General features: G+C 38.2%; 2 non-coding genes across 2 annotated transcripts; both read right to left on the bottom strand.

The window, feature by feature from the left end:
* Positions 1-6,512: 6,512 nt before the first annotated feature.
* LOC131705591 (small nucleolar RNA U3) lies at positions 6,513-6,725 on the bottom strand. Its single transcript, XR_009310539.1, has one exon. It is a non-coding gene; the product is annotated as a small nucleolar RNA U3 (small nucleolar RNA).
* Positions 6,726-11,010: 4,285 nt separating this feature from the next.
* LOC131705592 (small nucleolar RNA U3) lies at positions 11,011-11,223 on the bottom strand. The gene has a single exon (XR_009310540.1). It is a non-coding gene; the product is annotated as a small nucleolar RNA U3 (small nucleolar RNA).
* Between the last annotated feature and the right edge of the window lie 785 nt (positions 11,224-12,008).

Raw genomic sequence — 12,008 nt, forward strand, 5'->3', positions numbered from 1 at the left:
AATCAGATGAAGCAGGAGCCTGGAGACGTGTCAGAAACATCAAACAGAGCTCTGAGAAGCAGCACAGAGTGTAGATATTAACACTGACCACAAGAGGGAGCCAGAGCACCACTGCTCTCCATAATCAATCAATCAATCAAGCAATCTTTATTTTATCTAACACCTTTCATAGTGGACCACCATCACAAAGTACTTTTCAAGGCAGTGAGGAACAATGCATAAAACATTAAATACAGTGAAATACAGGGCATAGTACATTACATACAAACAGCTAAAAACAATGCAAATGCATTAAATACAAGCATATTACATTAAATACAAGGCTAGGATGTGATTTATAAACATTGTGGATGCGTGTGTCATACAGAATCATATGAATAAGATGGAGTGTAAAACCTGAAATAGCAATTTAGACAACAATTAATAACAGATATCAGGCTTGAAGAGCATTGAAAGCCAGAGAGAACATGGAGATGAATAATGTAATAACACAGTAAAAAGACAATTGAAATAGGCAGCAGTTACCTCCCCAGTTCTCCCATTGTTAACACAAGGCTCCTCACACCCAGTCATCTAAACACAACAGCATGGGAAGGGATTTTACTGCAATTCCAAAGACCATCAGCACTGACTGCACTACACCCTGTGACCACAAGAGGGAGAGAGAGAGTAATAAACTGATGCTCTTTAATCCAGAGCAGTGGTTCTTAACCTGGGGTCCTCAGAGACAGTCCAGGGGGTCCACAGGAAAAAACTGGAAACTTTTCACTCAACATTAGCAATATGCAAAATCAAAATGTTTGCTTCTTCAATGGATTTGATTTCACAAAGTTTATGATGGATCTGATAACCTGCAGAAAAGCCTTGGAATTGAATTGTGTGGAGTAGCGGTTAGGGCTCTGGACTCTTGACCGGAGGGTCATGGGTTCAATCCCCGGTGGGGACACTGCTGCTGTATCCTTGAGCAAGGTACTTTACCTAGATTGCTCCAGTAAAAACCCAACTGTATAAATGGGTAATTGTATGTAAAAATAATGTGATATCTTGTAAGTCGCCCTGGATAAGGGCGTCTGCTAAGAAATGAATTATTATTATTATTATTAATAATTATTTATGCTGTGTAACAAAGCTACATAATCACAGCTGTGGCTAAGATGAATTGTTTGAGAGAAGGGAGAAGAGAGAGAAATAGCTGTGTTTGTACAAACTCAACACAAACAAAACTGTAAGCTATTTTTTCTTTTTGATTGCCAGAGAAAACTTGTTTTTTTTTTCTGAAAGGCAAAGAAATTGCATCACCTGAAAATGAGTTTACACTTAAGAGCACTGCTTGACTAGAAGTGGCTGCTGTGCCAAGGAAGACAATTTGCATAGAAAAGTCACTTTGCATTGGCAGCACATGCTTCAGTGCTCTGGGAGTGTTTATAGCCCTGTGAGTTTAACACTTCATGATTGAGAGCTGCCCTTCATGGCAACAGAATCCACAACAACAATGACTTTTATCAGCATCTTCATCTGGGCACTTGTCATCTGCACTCAGGGTAAGAATCATTTAGAAAAATACTTAAAAAATGTGTGACAACTCTTAATATATAATAATTACAAGTAAAACAGGAAATTCAGAAAAAATATGAAAAAAGCCTTGGAATTGAATATGTTGTCATAATTTAATTTGTTAATTTATTATAATCTTCTATATTTTTATTTATTATTTTCAGAATCCAGTGGACAGTATACTGTGACTCAGACTCCAGCAGTGAAATCTGTTCTCACAGGAGACACAATCACCCTGAGCTGTAAAGTCAGCAGCGCAGTGTACAATAACAAAAACCTTGCCTGGTACCAACAGAAACCTGGAGAAGCTCCCAAACTCCTGATCTATGCTGCAAGTACCCTTGAGTCTGGGATCCCAACTCGTTTCAGTGGCAGTGGATCTGGGACTGACTTCACTCTGACCATAAGTGGAGTCCAGGCTGAAGATGCAGGAGATTACTACTGTCAGAGTTTACACTACCCCAGCAGTAGATATGTGTTCACACAGTGCCACACACCCGTACAAAAACCTCCCTCAGCTGGACTGCAGGTGAACATTGTTCATTTTCTGATACCTAAATACAAGCTGAAAATAAAGTAAAGCAAACATTTTACTTCTCTTTCAGTAAATGTATATATAAATAAATAAATTGAATGATGATTATTTTTAAAACAATTGAAATGTATGCATATTGAGATTGGTTTATTTATGATCCACTGGACAACATATTAAAAAGAAGTCCAGCAAACAGCAAAGCCCAGTATTGCAGTGATGTGTAGTTACACATTCTGTCCCTGTGGAGTCCAGCTGGATATTTTTAATTGTGTCAGTCTGATGTGTTATAATGTATTTTCAAAACTAATATTAATAAATAAATGAATAACATCAAACTTTAACATATTTTTAAGATGAAAATCAAGATACAAATTACTGTTAATTGCAATGAAAAAACAATGTCTTCTTTTCAAATAGAATTTTACACTTTATTCTTAATTACTGAAAAAAATGTTAATATTGATATACCTCAAGTTATAACCTATTATAATAAAAAATAATATATTTAAATTGAAATAAAAATAAAAAAAATAAGCAATTCATACATTTCTGAGCGAATTCTTATTTTTTATTAAGGAGCAGCACATCAGTGTTATTGAAGGCAGTTTATTCTTCATTGTCTTGCCTCCTGTGTCATCCTTGTTACCCACCTGGTCTCCTTCATTCCTTATGTGTGCAGCAGCTCCCTGGCACACATGTCTCAACTCTTATGGGCCAGTTCATTCTGAACAGGCAGATTTCTAATGCCCCTCCTAGAGAGCAGGAAAGCACTGAGAGGCTAAACATGAAACTACAGGAAGGATAATCTAACTGTACTGTGAGTCACCCAACCCTATCAAGTCCCACCTGTGTTCACAGCTCAGATCTCATAGAACGGTCTGTGACACTTATTGAAACAGAAGTGCAGCGCTTAGAACACATATACAAATAGAACTAATCCACTCTTCTATTAAACTGTGAACTTAGTGTTTGCTTGAATCCCTCCCTGTGTTTGTATAGCCTGGAAACAGGCATCAGTGCCCTGCCAAGCTACACACACTGCCATCATTCACACTGACCACAAGAGGGAGCCAGAGCACCACTGCTGTCCATAATGTAATAACAGTACAGTAATAAGACAATTGAAATACATGCCTCTGTATTTATTTCTTCATTTATTTATTTCTTTTTTTTTAAATTTATTTATTTTTATTTTGACGCAGAGTACCCTCCATACAAAGGGAGTAGCCATACAATATTAAGTTCTCAATATACCACATACACCGCTGTTATTCCACAGTTCAAGACAAATGCACCACTGCATTTAAAAACAAAGTTAAATTAAATCAAATATGCTATTTAAAAAATGAATAACATACAAAAGGAAATGTACCACACTAATTTTCGCATGGAACATCCTTGATCATAATTGTGTTACACCCCCTGTTCTGTGTGTGTTAAGCTGGGTTCACACCTGAGCCACACCTCAGTTGCACAACGTATTTGCATTCAGCTGAGTGGCTTATGCCTCGTTTCCACTGCCGGCCGCGGCTGGCCATGGCCCGCCTCAACCGGAAAATAAGTGTTTCCACTGCTGGCCACAGTGGCCCTGGCTGGCCGCGGCCCGCCTTCCTGCCTCCCTTTGCTTTGTCGTACCTGACTTGGCCAGACAGGAGACACAGGAAGTTCGTCATCACAGAGCTGAGAGTGTGCGTTTGTAGCCATGGAAACAGAAACCGCTGAACCCTTTCCAATGGTTGCTGTTTGTAGTGTGTAGGAAAATGAAGAAACTACATTTTTGTTTTCAGTGTGGGCTGACTCAGAAATTCAAAAACAGTTAATGGGTGCTGTTCGAAATATTCGAGTTTTTATAAAAAAAATAACGGGTTCTCATGAACTCCACAACAATGCCGGGACAAAATTAAATAAATAAAATACTGCATGCTGTGTACAGGAACATTAAAGACAGCAATAATCGCAGCGGGAACAGCCCTCAAACATTTCCGTTTTGTGAAGTAATGGACATTATTTTGCGGTGCTGGCCAGTGAATGAGCTGAATGGTGTTGTCAATAGCATAGTAGCTTTCTGGAGATGCCACGATGCAGCAGCATTGCAGTACAATGTGTACAGGTATATATTACTCGCGCTACATGCCTTTCGCTTGTCCTGTGAAACAATTGTAACTATTCCCCCACAGTCTGATAATGCGTTTTTCAAATGTTGATACAGTAGCGCTTGTTAAGCACCTACACCAGGGCTCGGCAACCTTTTAGTGCAAAAGAGCCAAACGGAATGAAATCATTGAGCAAACGGTCCACAAAGAGCCAATCGTACAATTAAAAAAAAACACATAAACGCAAATTCTGTTAGCTGGGCCGGCCAGCAGTGTAAACGAGGTATTACATGTGGATGTCTGTGCAGACAGCTGCTTGAAGTTGAGCCGGGCTCTGCTTTCCAAGCAACCTCCTGAGCGACTTCTGTAGACATACAGATCACGTGGCAATTCAAGAACTCTGATTGGTTCTTATAATGCTGACTGCATGGCTTGCATAACCAATCATAAAGAAGCGCTGATTTAAAATATAGCGGTAATATTAAAAGGTTTCGTACAGATTTAGGGAATATATGGAATTTAAAATAACAACAGTTTAGCAAGGCGAGGGTTGTGTGCGTCTTTCCATATATATATATATATATATATATATATATATAGACTATTGCTTATTCTGTTATTCTCACAGATCAGACAGAAGACTGGCTGGGAACATAAGGTGCTGTAAGTTTTTCTTTCGGCAGGGGGCGCTATTTCTCCACATATTTCTAATACTGAAATATCCTGGTAGCTCCTGGTAGCTCATCAATTTTGCTTTTATTTTAAACTCGGATCACTGGATTCAGAGTCCAGAGTGCTAACCATTACACCATGGAACCATCCATACAGGTCCCCCATTGCTGGGACTCTCGTCAATTTTGCTTTTATTTGAAACAGTTTCAATGTATTATGTCTGCAGCTATCCTATGGAACAGGTGCTGAAACCACATCCATTCATCTTCCAGGGACAGGTTTCCTGTGAAACTGCAAGCAAATGTGTATAATCAGGCTCTTAAGAACAGGTTAGAGGCTTCTATACCTTTCCGGTTCTGGGAAAAACAGAGTGTTCCACACTCTGGAGTCTACTGGAAAAGGAGTGCATGTATTAAAACAATCTGGAAGCAAATGGTTTAACCTGCTGGGGTGACTAAACTTTTATTAGGTCATTGAATCACACAAAGTGGCTCAAAGGACAATATAAATCAATTAGAGTCTCTAAACCAATTAAAACGCTGAATTCATAAAGATGCCAATACATCTTTTAGGGGATTTTTTCTGATCTTTACTCTTTGAAATATTCACGGTAAGTTGAGTCAGTCAAGCCTGTCTCTCATGGCATGAGAATATCTCTCTACAACCTTAAAATGAGAAAACACCAAGTAAATACAAAGTATTTACATAAATCTTGCAACCAAAATACCCCAGATATTTCCTTTATGATATCTTGAAGGGAGCTATAGAAAGAGAAAGGATCAAAACTCACCCTCTTTTCATGCACATCTCTGATCCTCGGAGAGATCTTAATAATTTCCAGTTGCTCAATATACCAAGATCACTGGATAAAAGTTAGGTACGTTTTTAGTCGTTTTATGATATATATATATATATATATATATATATATATATATATATATATATATATATATATATATATATAATCCATGTGATTTCCACAATGTGATGGTTTATCATATTTTGCCTAGAATAATATTAAATATAAAATATTATAAAGATAAAGTAGTATAAAGTTTGAGCACATTAGAAGCTGTTCAAGGACGCACATTTTAATGACTAGTCAACCAGCTAAAAACCATTATTTGATTTTCCTGTCTTTATTTTTAACAAAGACAATAACGTTTGCAGACAGCATGTTAGTGTTCTGTTCAGCGAGAAGTACTGAATAACTGTTTGCACTGTTCCGCGTTTGTTTTCAGCTCATTGAATGATGATATTCTACAATTACATTTATCCATTTTACCCTCAACAAAGGACACCCTTCTTCTTCAGCCTCAGCCAGCTCATACTGGTGTTTTTAATCCTTGCTTGCAGTTTCCTTGTTATACTAACAGTCATTTCTAATATGAAAATACTGTTTCCAGCTAAACCGCCACATGCACCAAAATGTGAGTGTAACAGAGTATTTTGTTCCAGTTTCGGACTGCAAATGCATGTAATGAACTTTTCTTCCACTAGGCGTCGCTTAAAACACAAGAATCCACTGTTATTTAATATTAATAACCCACTTTCCAAACACTACACTAAATAATATATCCTATCTTTATGAAACTTTCTTTTGTAACAAATACAAAACGCTTTCTTATCTTTTATTTGCCATTTATAAAATGCCACGAACCACTCAGACTGTGTTTTCTTCCTCCACACTCAAAAGAGAGAGGAACAGTCATCAATGATCAAGAACAGCTACAGTGAAGCAGCACTCAAGACCTGCTTCACGCTCAGAAGAAAACACTGTAGCTCCTCACCATGGTTAGCGAGACCAGACACTTTAGAAACGCATTTCACTAGAAACAAACTATAGAAATGATCCCTGAAAGCATAATCTTAGAAAATATACTGATAAAACAACTTCCCTACTCCCGGCATGTATCACTGCAGTAACAGTGTCTGGTTCAGTTTCCTTTCTAGTATAACACTTGTTCATAGTAATGTTAATACTTGCCAATGCGTTTCAAACACAAAATTCACATAATGAAATAACCACTCAATTAAAGTATAATGTAAAAAAAGAGAAGTTAAGTAATACCCAGGGTGCACCTATCTATGAATAATTTAAAGAAACAACCAATCACCAATCTATCTAGCTGGGGGAGGTTTCAGTCCCCGCCCACCTGCAATATATTCAGGAGGAGGAAGGCTCTGGTCATTTCAAGGGTTTTGTTCCAAATGTGTTTCTTACCCTTTAAGTGCCATTGTCCTAATCTGAGGCTACTTTGTCATTTTTGGCGCATTTTTTTAACTGGCATCTTATTTAAATGTTCTTTTAACTCTATTGTTATGATAACTTACTCTAATTGTGTTAACCATAACAGTTAAATCTAGATGTAACGTATCAGATTACATAAACACACCTTGTATTCAGTTTTTTTTTCCAAAAAATAAATCTATTGGTCCTCTATGGGTAGAGGCCGATAAGCTGCATACCTGCCGTTTCTACTCATTAATATTTACGGAATACACACACTAAATTGAAATGTAATAAAACAAAGACTTGCCATCAGTTAATATTTTAGAAAATCTACTTTGTTAACAGAAGTACAACAAGCTAGCAGAGGATGGTGTCGATCCATCGACCTCTGGGTTATGGGCCCAGCACGCTTCCGCTGCGCCACTCTGCTACAGCTGCCTCATGACTGAATTAACAAGCAGCAGAAAAAAAAAAACTGAACATCGTTTTAACCAGTCACACGGCAGTGGCCTGGCCGAACCATGGAAACGTTGCAAATCATAGATGATCCATTTTCTTTTCTCCCAAATACGTTATGCAAAGTATGCAACTTTTATTTATGTTTCTTTTGTTGGTAAATTAATACAATACATTTTTGCATTCTGCCACGTCATTAGACGAGCAAAGCCCCTTTGTGCCAGTGCGCATTCAGAGGAGACTCGCTGAGAGAATCCGTCTTCTGTGTCACTCAGTACTGCCAGCTTTCCCCCGTTGGTGGTATGTTGGTCATCATAGCTGCTTTCCAAGTAATTGATCCGAGACGATTCCCAACCAGTACACCTGTGTTTATGCCCACGTTTCAAATAATTAACATTATAAAAGCAAATCGCATTGTTTTATGTTTTCTAAATGAGAATCAAACACACTTCCGACAACTTCATAGCCCTGCTGGCTACGAACATGTATTGAGTCGGCTGTTTCCTATGACCCTGGTGATACCGAGTGTTTTCCTAGTATCGTCAGCATTACGATGTTTGGCATGCTTTGCTGTGCCCTCTAGAATTGCATAACAAGCATGTACTATGCTAGGACTTTGTGGCGCAACGGTAGCGCGTCTGACTCCAAATCAAACAGTAGCGTGTTCAAATCACGTCGTGGTCAATGTCTGCTTTGTTTCTATTCCACACTACTTCACTTTTTAAAGTGTTTGGATTTGAATGTTTCCGGACATTTATTTATAAAATTTTGCCTACACAACATTTTGATTGTATAGCGATCAAACAGAGATTTATTGTGTTGTGAATGTTATGTTTCATTTGATACTGCACAACAAATTAAAGTGACAGAATATCCTGACTCCCTAATTCCCCGGATTTTATGTTTCAAATCCCGGGATTTCTGTATTAGAAAAAGGTCCGGGAATCTGAGACTAGATTCCATAATTATTATGCATAGATGACCTTTGTTTATAGTTAAAAAGATGATACAGCTAGCTGTTGTTCTTTTAAATATTCTCTCTTACTCTGTTGTTGATCTTATTTATTTGTCGGTTAGTGTTAGATACACATGCTGAAGGGCTTCAATCTTCTCTTTTATCCTTCCTCTCCTCCCTGAGCCTCACCCAGGGAGTGAGTCAGAGGGAGCTGTCAGGTGCTGAACCTCCAGCAGACCAACAGAAAATGGGCTGAAGCTCTGAGCTTCTCCCAGAGCCCAGGCTGGGCACGTCACTGATCTCCCCCTCACTCTGAACTCATTAAAGAGCCAGAGGCACGAGGGGCTGGAGACAGTGCTGTGTATCAGCTGAGACAGTGACTTTACTGAAGAATTACACAATTAGATTTAGATTTCCAGAAAGCTTTTGACAAAGTCCCGCATGAAAGATTAATTCTCAAACTGAACGCAGTAGGGATCCAAGGAAATGCATGCACATGGATTAGGGAGTGGTTAACATATAGAAAACAGAAAGTACTGATTAGAGGAGAATTCTCAAAATGGAGCGAGGTAATGTGGAGGTGGAATTTATATCTAACATTTAATGCTTAATCAGCAGGGAGCATTTGCCTTCATAATCTGCTTAGTTACAGTAATTTTGTATCTAAATGACTATGGCCCATGATGTTTGTGTATAAATATATGTGTTTTTATTAATTAAGTATTTGCTTATAAGTGTTCATTTTATTATTGCTTCGGCTCAGAACTCGGGGCGCAGTTCCGCTTATATGTGTCTGTAAGATGTGTTTATACTTCTGCAAAATCATGGCATGCTCCGGCAGCAAAAGGATGGACAACAGAAACTAGAATAGAGAACAAGGCCTAAACAGCACGAATACGTGCAGGAATGAACATACACTGACAGTACTGGGTAACAACGACAAAAACTATGAAAAACAACTCCTTTTAAGGAAAGTCTCTGTTCATCCTATATGACGGCAATGTACGTATAAATCTCTCTGTACTCGGCTGATAGTCAAGTCAGAATTGTGTTTTGAATGCATTTGCTGGCTTCCTTTGCGCATCGTATTAAAGCTTGTTGTAAGTCCCTCTGCTGCAGGCTTCCTGTGTCGAATTCTTTCAAAAACCTCACTGCAAAGGAATTCATACATTTCTGAGTGAATTCTTATTTTTTATTAAGTAGCAGCACATCAGCGTTATTGAAGGCACTTTATTCTTCATTGTCTTGCCTCCTGTGTCATCCTTGTTACCCACCTGGTCTCCTTCATTCCTTATGTGTGCAGCAGCTCCCTGGCACACATGTCTCAACTCTTATGGGCCAGTTCATTCTGAACAGGCAGATTTCTAATGCCCCTCCTAGAGAGCAGGAAAGCACTGAGAGGCTAAACATGAAACTACAGGAAGGATAATCTAACTGTAATGTGAGTCACCCAACCCTATCAAGTCCCACCTGTGCTCACAGTTCAGATCTCAAAGAACTGTCTTTGACACTTATTGAAACAGAAGTGCAACGCTTAGAACACATATACAAATAGAACTAATCCACCCTTCTATTAAACTGTGAACTTAGTGTTTGATTGAATCCCTCTCTGTGTTTGTATAGCCTGGAAACAGGCATCAGTGCCCTGCCAAGCTACACACACTGCCATCATTCACACTGACCACAAGAGGGAGCCAGAGCACCACTGCTGTCCATAATGTAATAACAGTACAGTAATAAGACAATTGAAATACATGCCTGTGTATTTATTTCTTCATTTATTTATTTCTTTTTTTAAAATGTATTTATTTTTATTTTGACGCAGAGTATCCTCCATACAAAGGGAGTAGCCATACAATATTAAGTTCTCAATATACCACATACACCGCTGTTATTCCACAGTTCAAGACAAATGCACCACTGCATTTAAAAACAAAGTTAAATTAAATCAAATATGCTATATAAAAAATGAATAACACACAAAAGGAAATGTACCACACTAATTTTCGCATGGAACATCCATGATCATAATTGTGTAACACCCCCTGTTCTGTGTGTGTTAAGCTGGGTCCACACCTGAGCCACACCTCAGTTGCACAACGTATTTGCATTCAGCTGAGTGGCATTTATCCATTTTACCCTCAACAAAGGACACCCTTCTTCTTCAGCCTCAGCCAGCTCATACTGGTGTTTTTAATCCTTGCTTGCAGTTTCCTTGTTATACTAACAGTCATTTCTAATATGAAAATACTGTTTCCAGCTAAACCGCCACATGCACCAAAATGTGAGTGTAACAGAGTATTTTGTTCCAGTTTCGGACTGCAAATGCATGTAATGAACTTTTCTTCCACTAGGCGTCGCTTAAAACACAAGAATCCACTGTTATTTAATATTAATAACCCACTTTCCAAACACTACACTAAATAATATATCCTATCTTTATGAAACTTTCTTTTGTAACAAATACAAAACGCTTTCTTATCTTTTATTTGCCATTTATAAAATGCCACGAACCACTCAGACTGTGTTTTCTTCCTCCACACTCAAAAGAGAGAGGAACAGTCATCAATGATCAAGAACAGCTACAGTGAAGCAGCACTCAAGACCTGCTTCACGCTCAGAAGAAAACACTGTAGCTCCTCACCATGGTTAGCGAGACCAGACACTTTAGAAACGCATTTCACTAGAAACAAACTATAGAAATGATCCCTGAAAGCATAATCTTAGAAAATATACTGATAAAACAACTTCCCTACTCCCGGCATGTATCACTGCAGTAACAGTGTCTGGTTCAGTTTCCTTTCTAGTATAACACTTGTTCATAGTAATGTTAATACTTGCCAATGCGTTTCAAACACAAAATTCACATAATGAAATAACCACTCAATTAAAGTATAATGTAAAAAAAGAGAAGTTAAGTAATACCCAGGGTGCACCTATCTATGAATAATTTAAAGAAACAACCAATCACCAATCTATCTAGCTGGGGGAGGTTTCAGTCCCCGCCCACCTGCAATATATTCAGGAGGAGGAAGGCTCTGGTCATTTCAAGGGTTTTGTTCCAAATGTGTTTCTTACCCTTTAAGTGCCATTGTCCTAATCTGAGGCTACTTTGTCATTTTTGGCGCATTTTTTTAACTGGCATCTTATTTAAATGTTCTTTTAACTCTATTGTTATGATAACTTACTCTAATTGTGTTAACCATAACAGTTAAATCTAGATGTAACGTATCAGATTACATAAACACACCTTGTATTCAGTTTTTTTTTCCAAAAAATAAATCTATTGGTCCTCTATGGGTAGAGGCCGATAAGCTGCATACCTGCCGTTTCTACTCATTAATATTTACGGAATACACACACTAAATTGAAATGTAATAAAACAAAGACTTGCCATCAGTTAATATTTTAGAAAATCTACTTTGTTAACAGAAGTACAACAAGCTAGCAGAGGATGGTGTCGATCCATCGACCTCTGGGTTATGGGCCCAGCACGCTTCCGCTGCGCCA

The sequence above is a fragment of the Acipenser ruthenus genome, chromosome 35, assembly GCF_902713425.1.
Source record: "Acipenser ruthenus chromosome 35, fAciRut3.2 maternal haplotype, whole genome shotgun sequence".
Lineage (NCBI taxonomy): Eukaryota > Metazoa > Chordata > Actinopteri > Acipenseriformes > Acipenseridae > Acipenser > Acipenser ruthenus.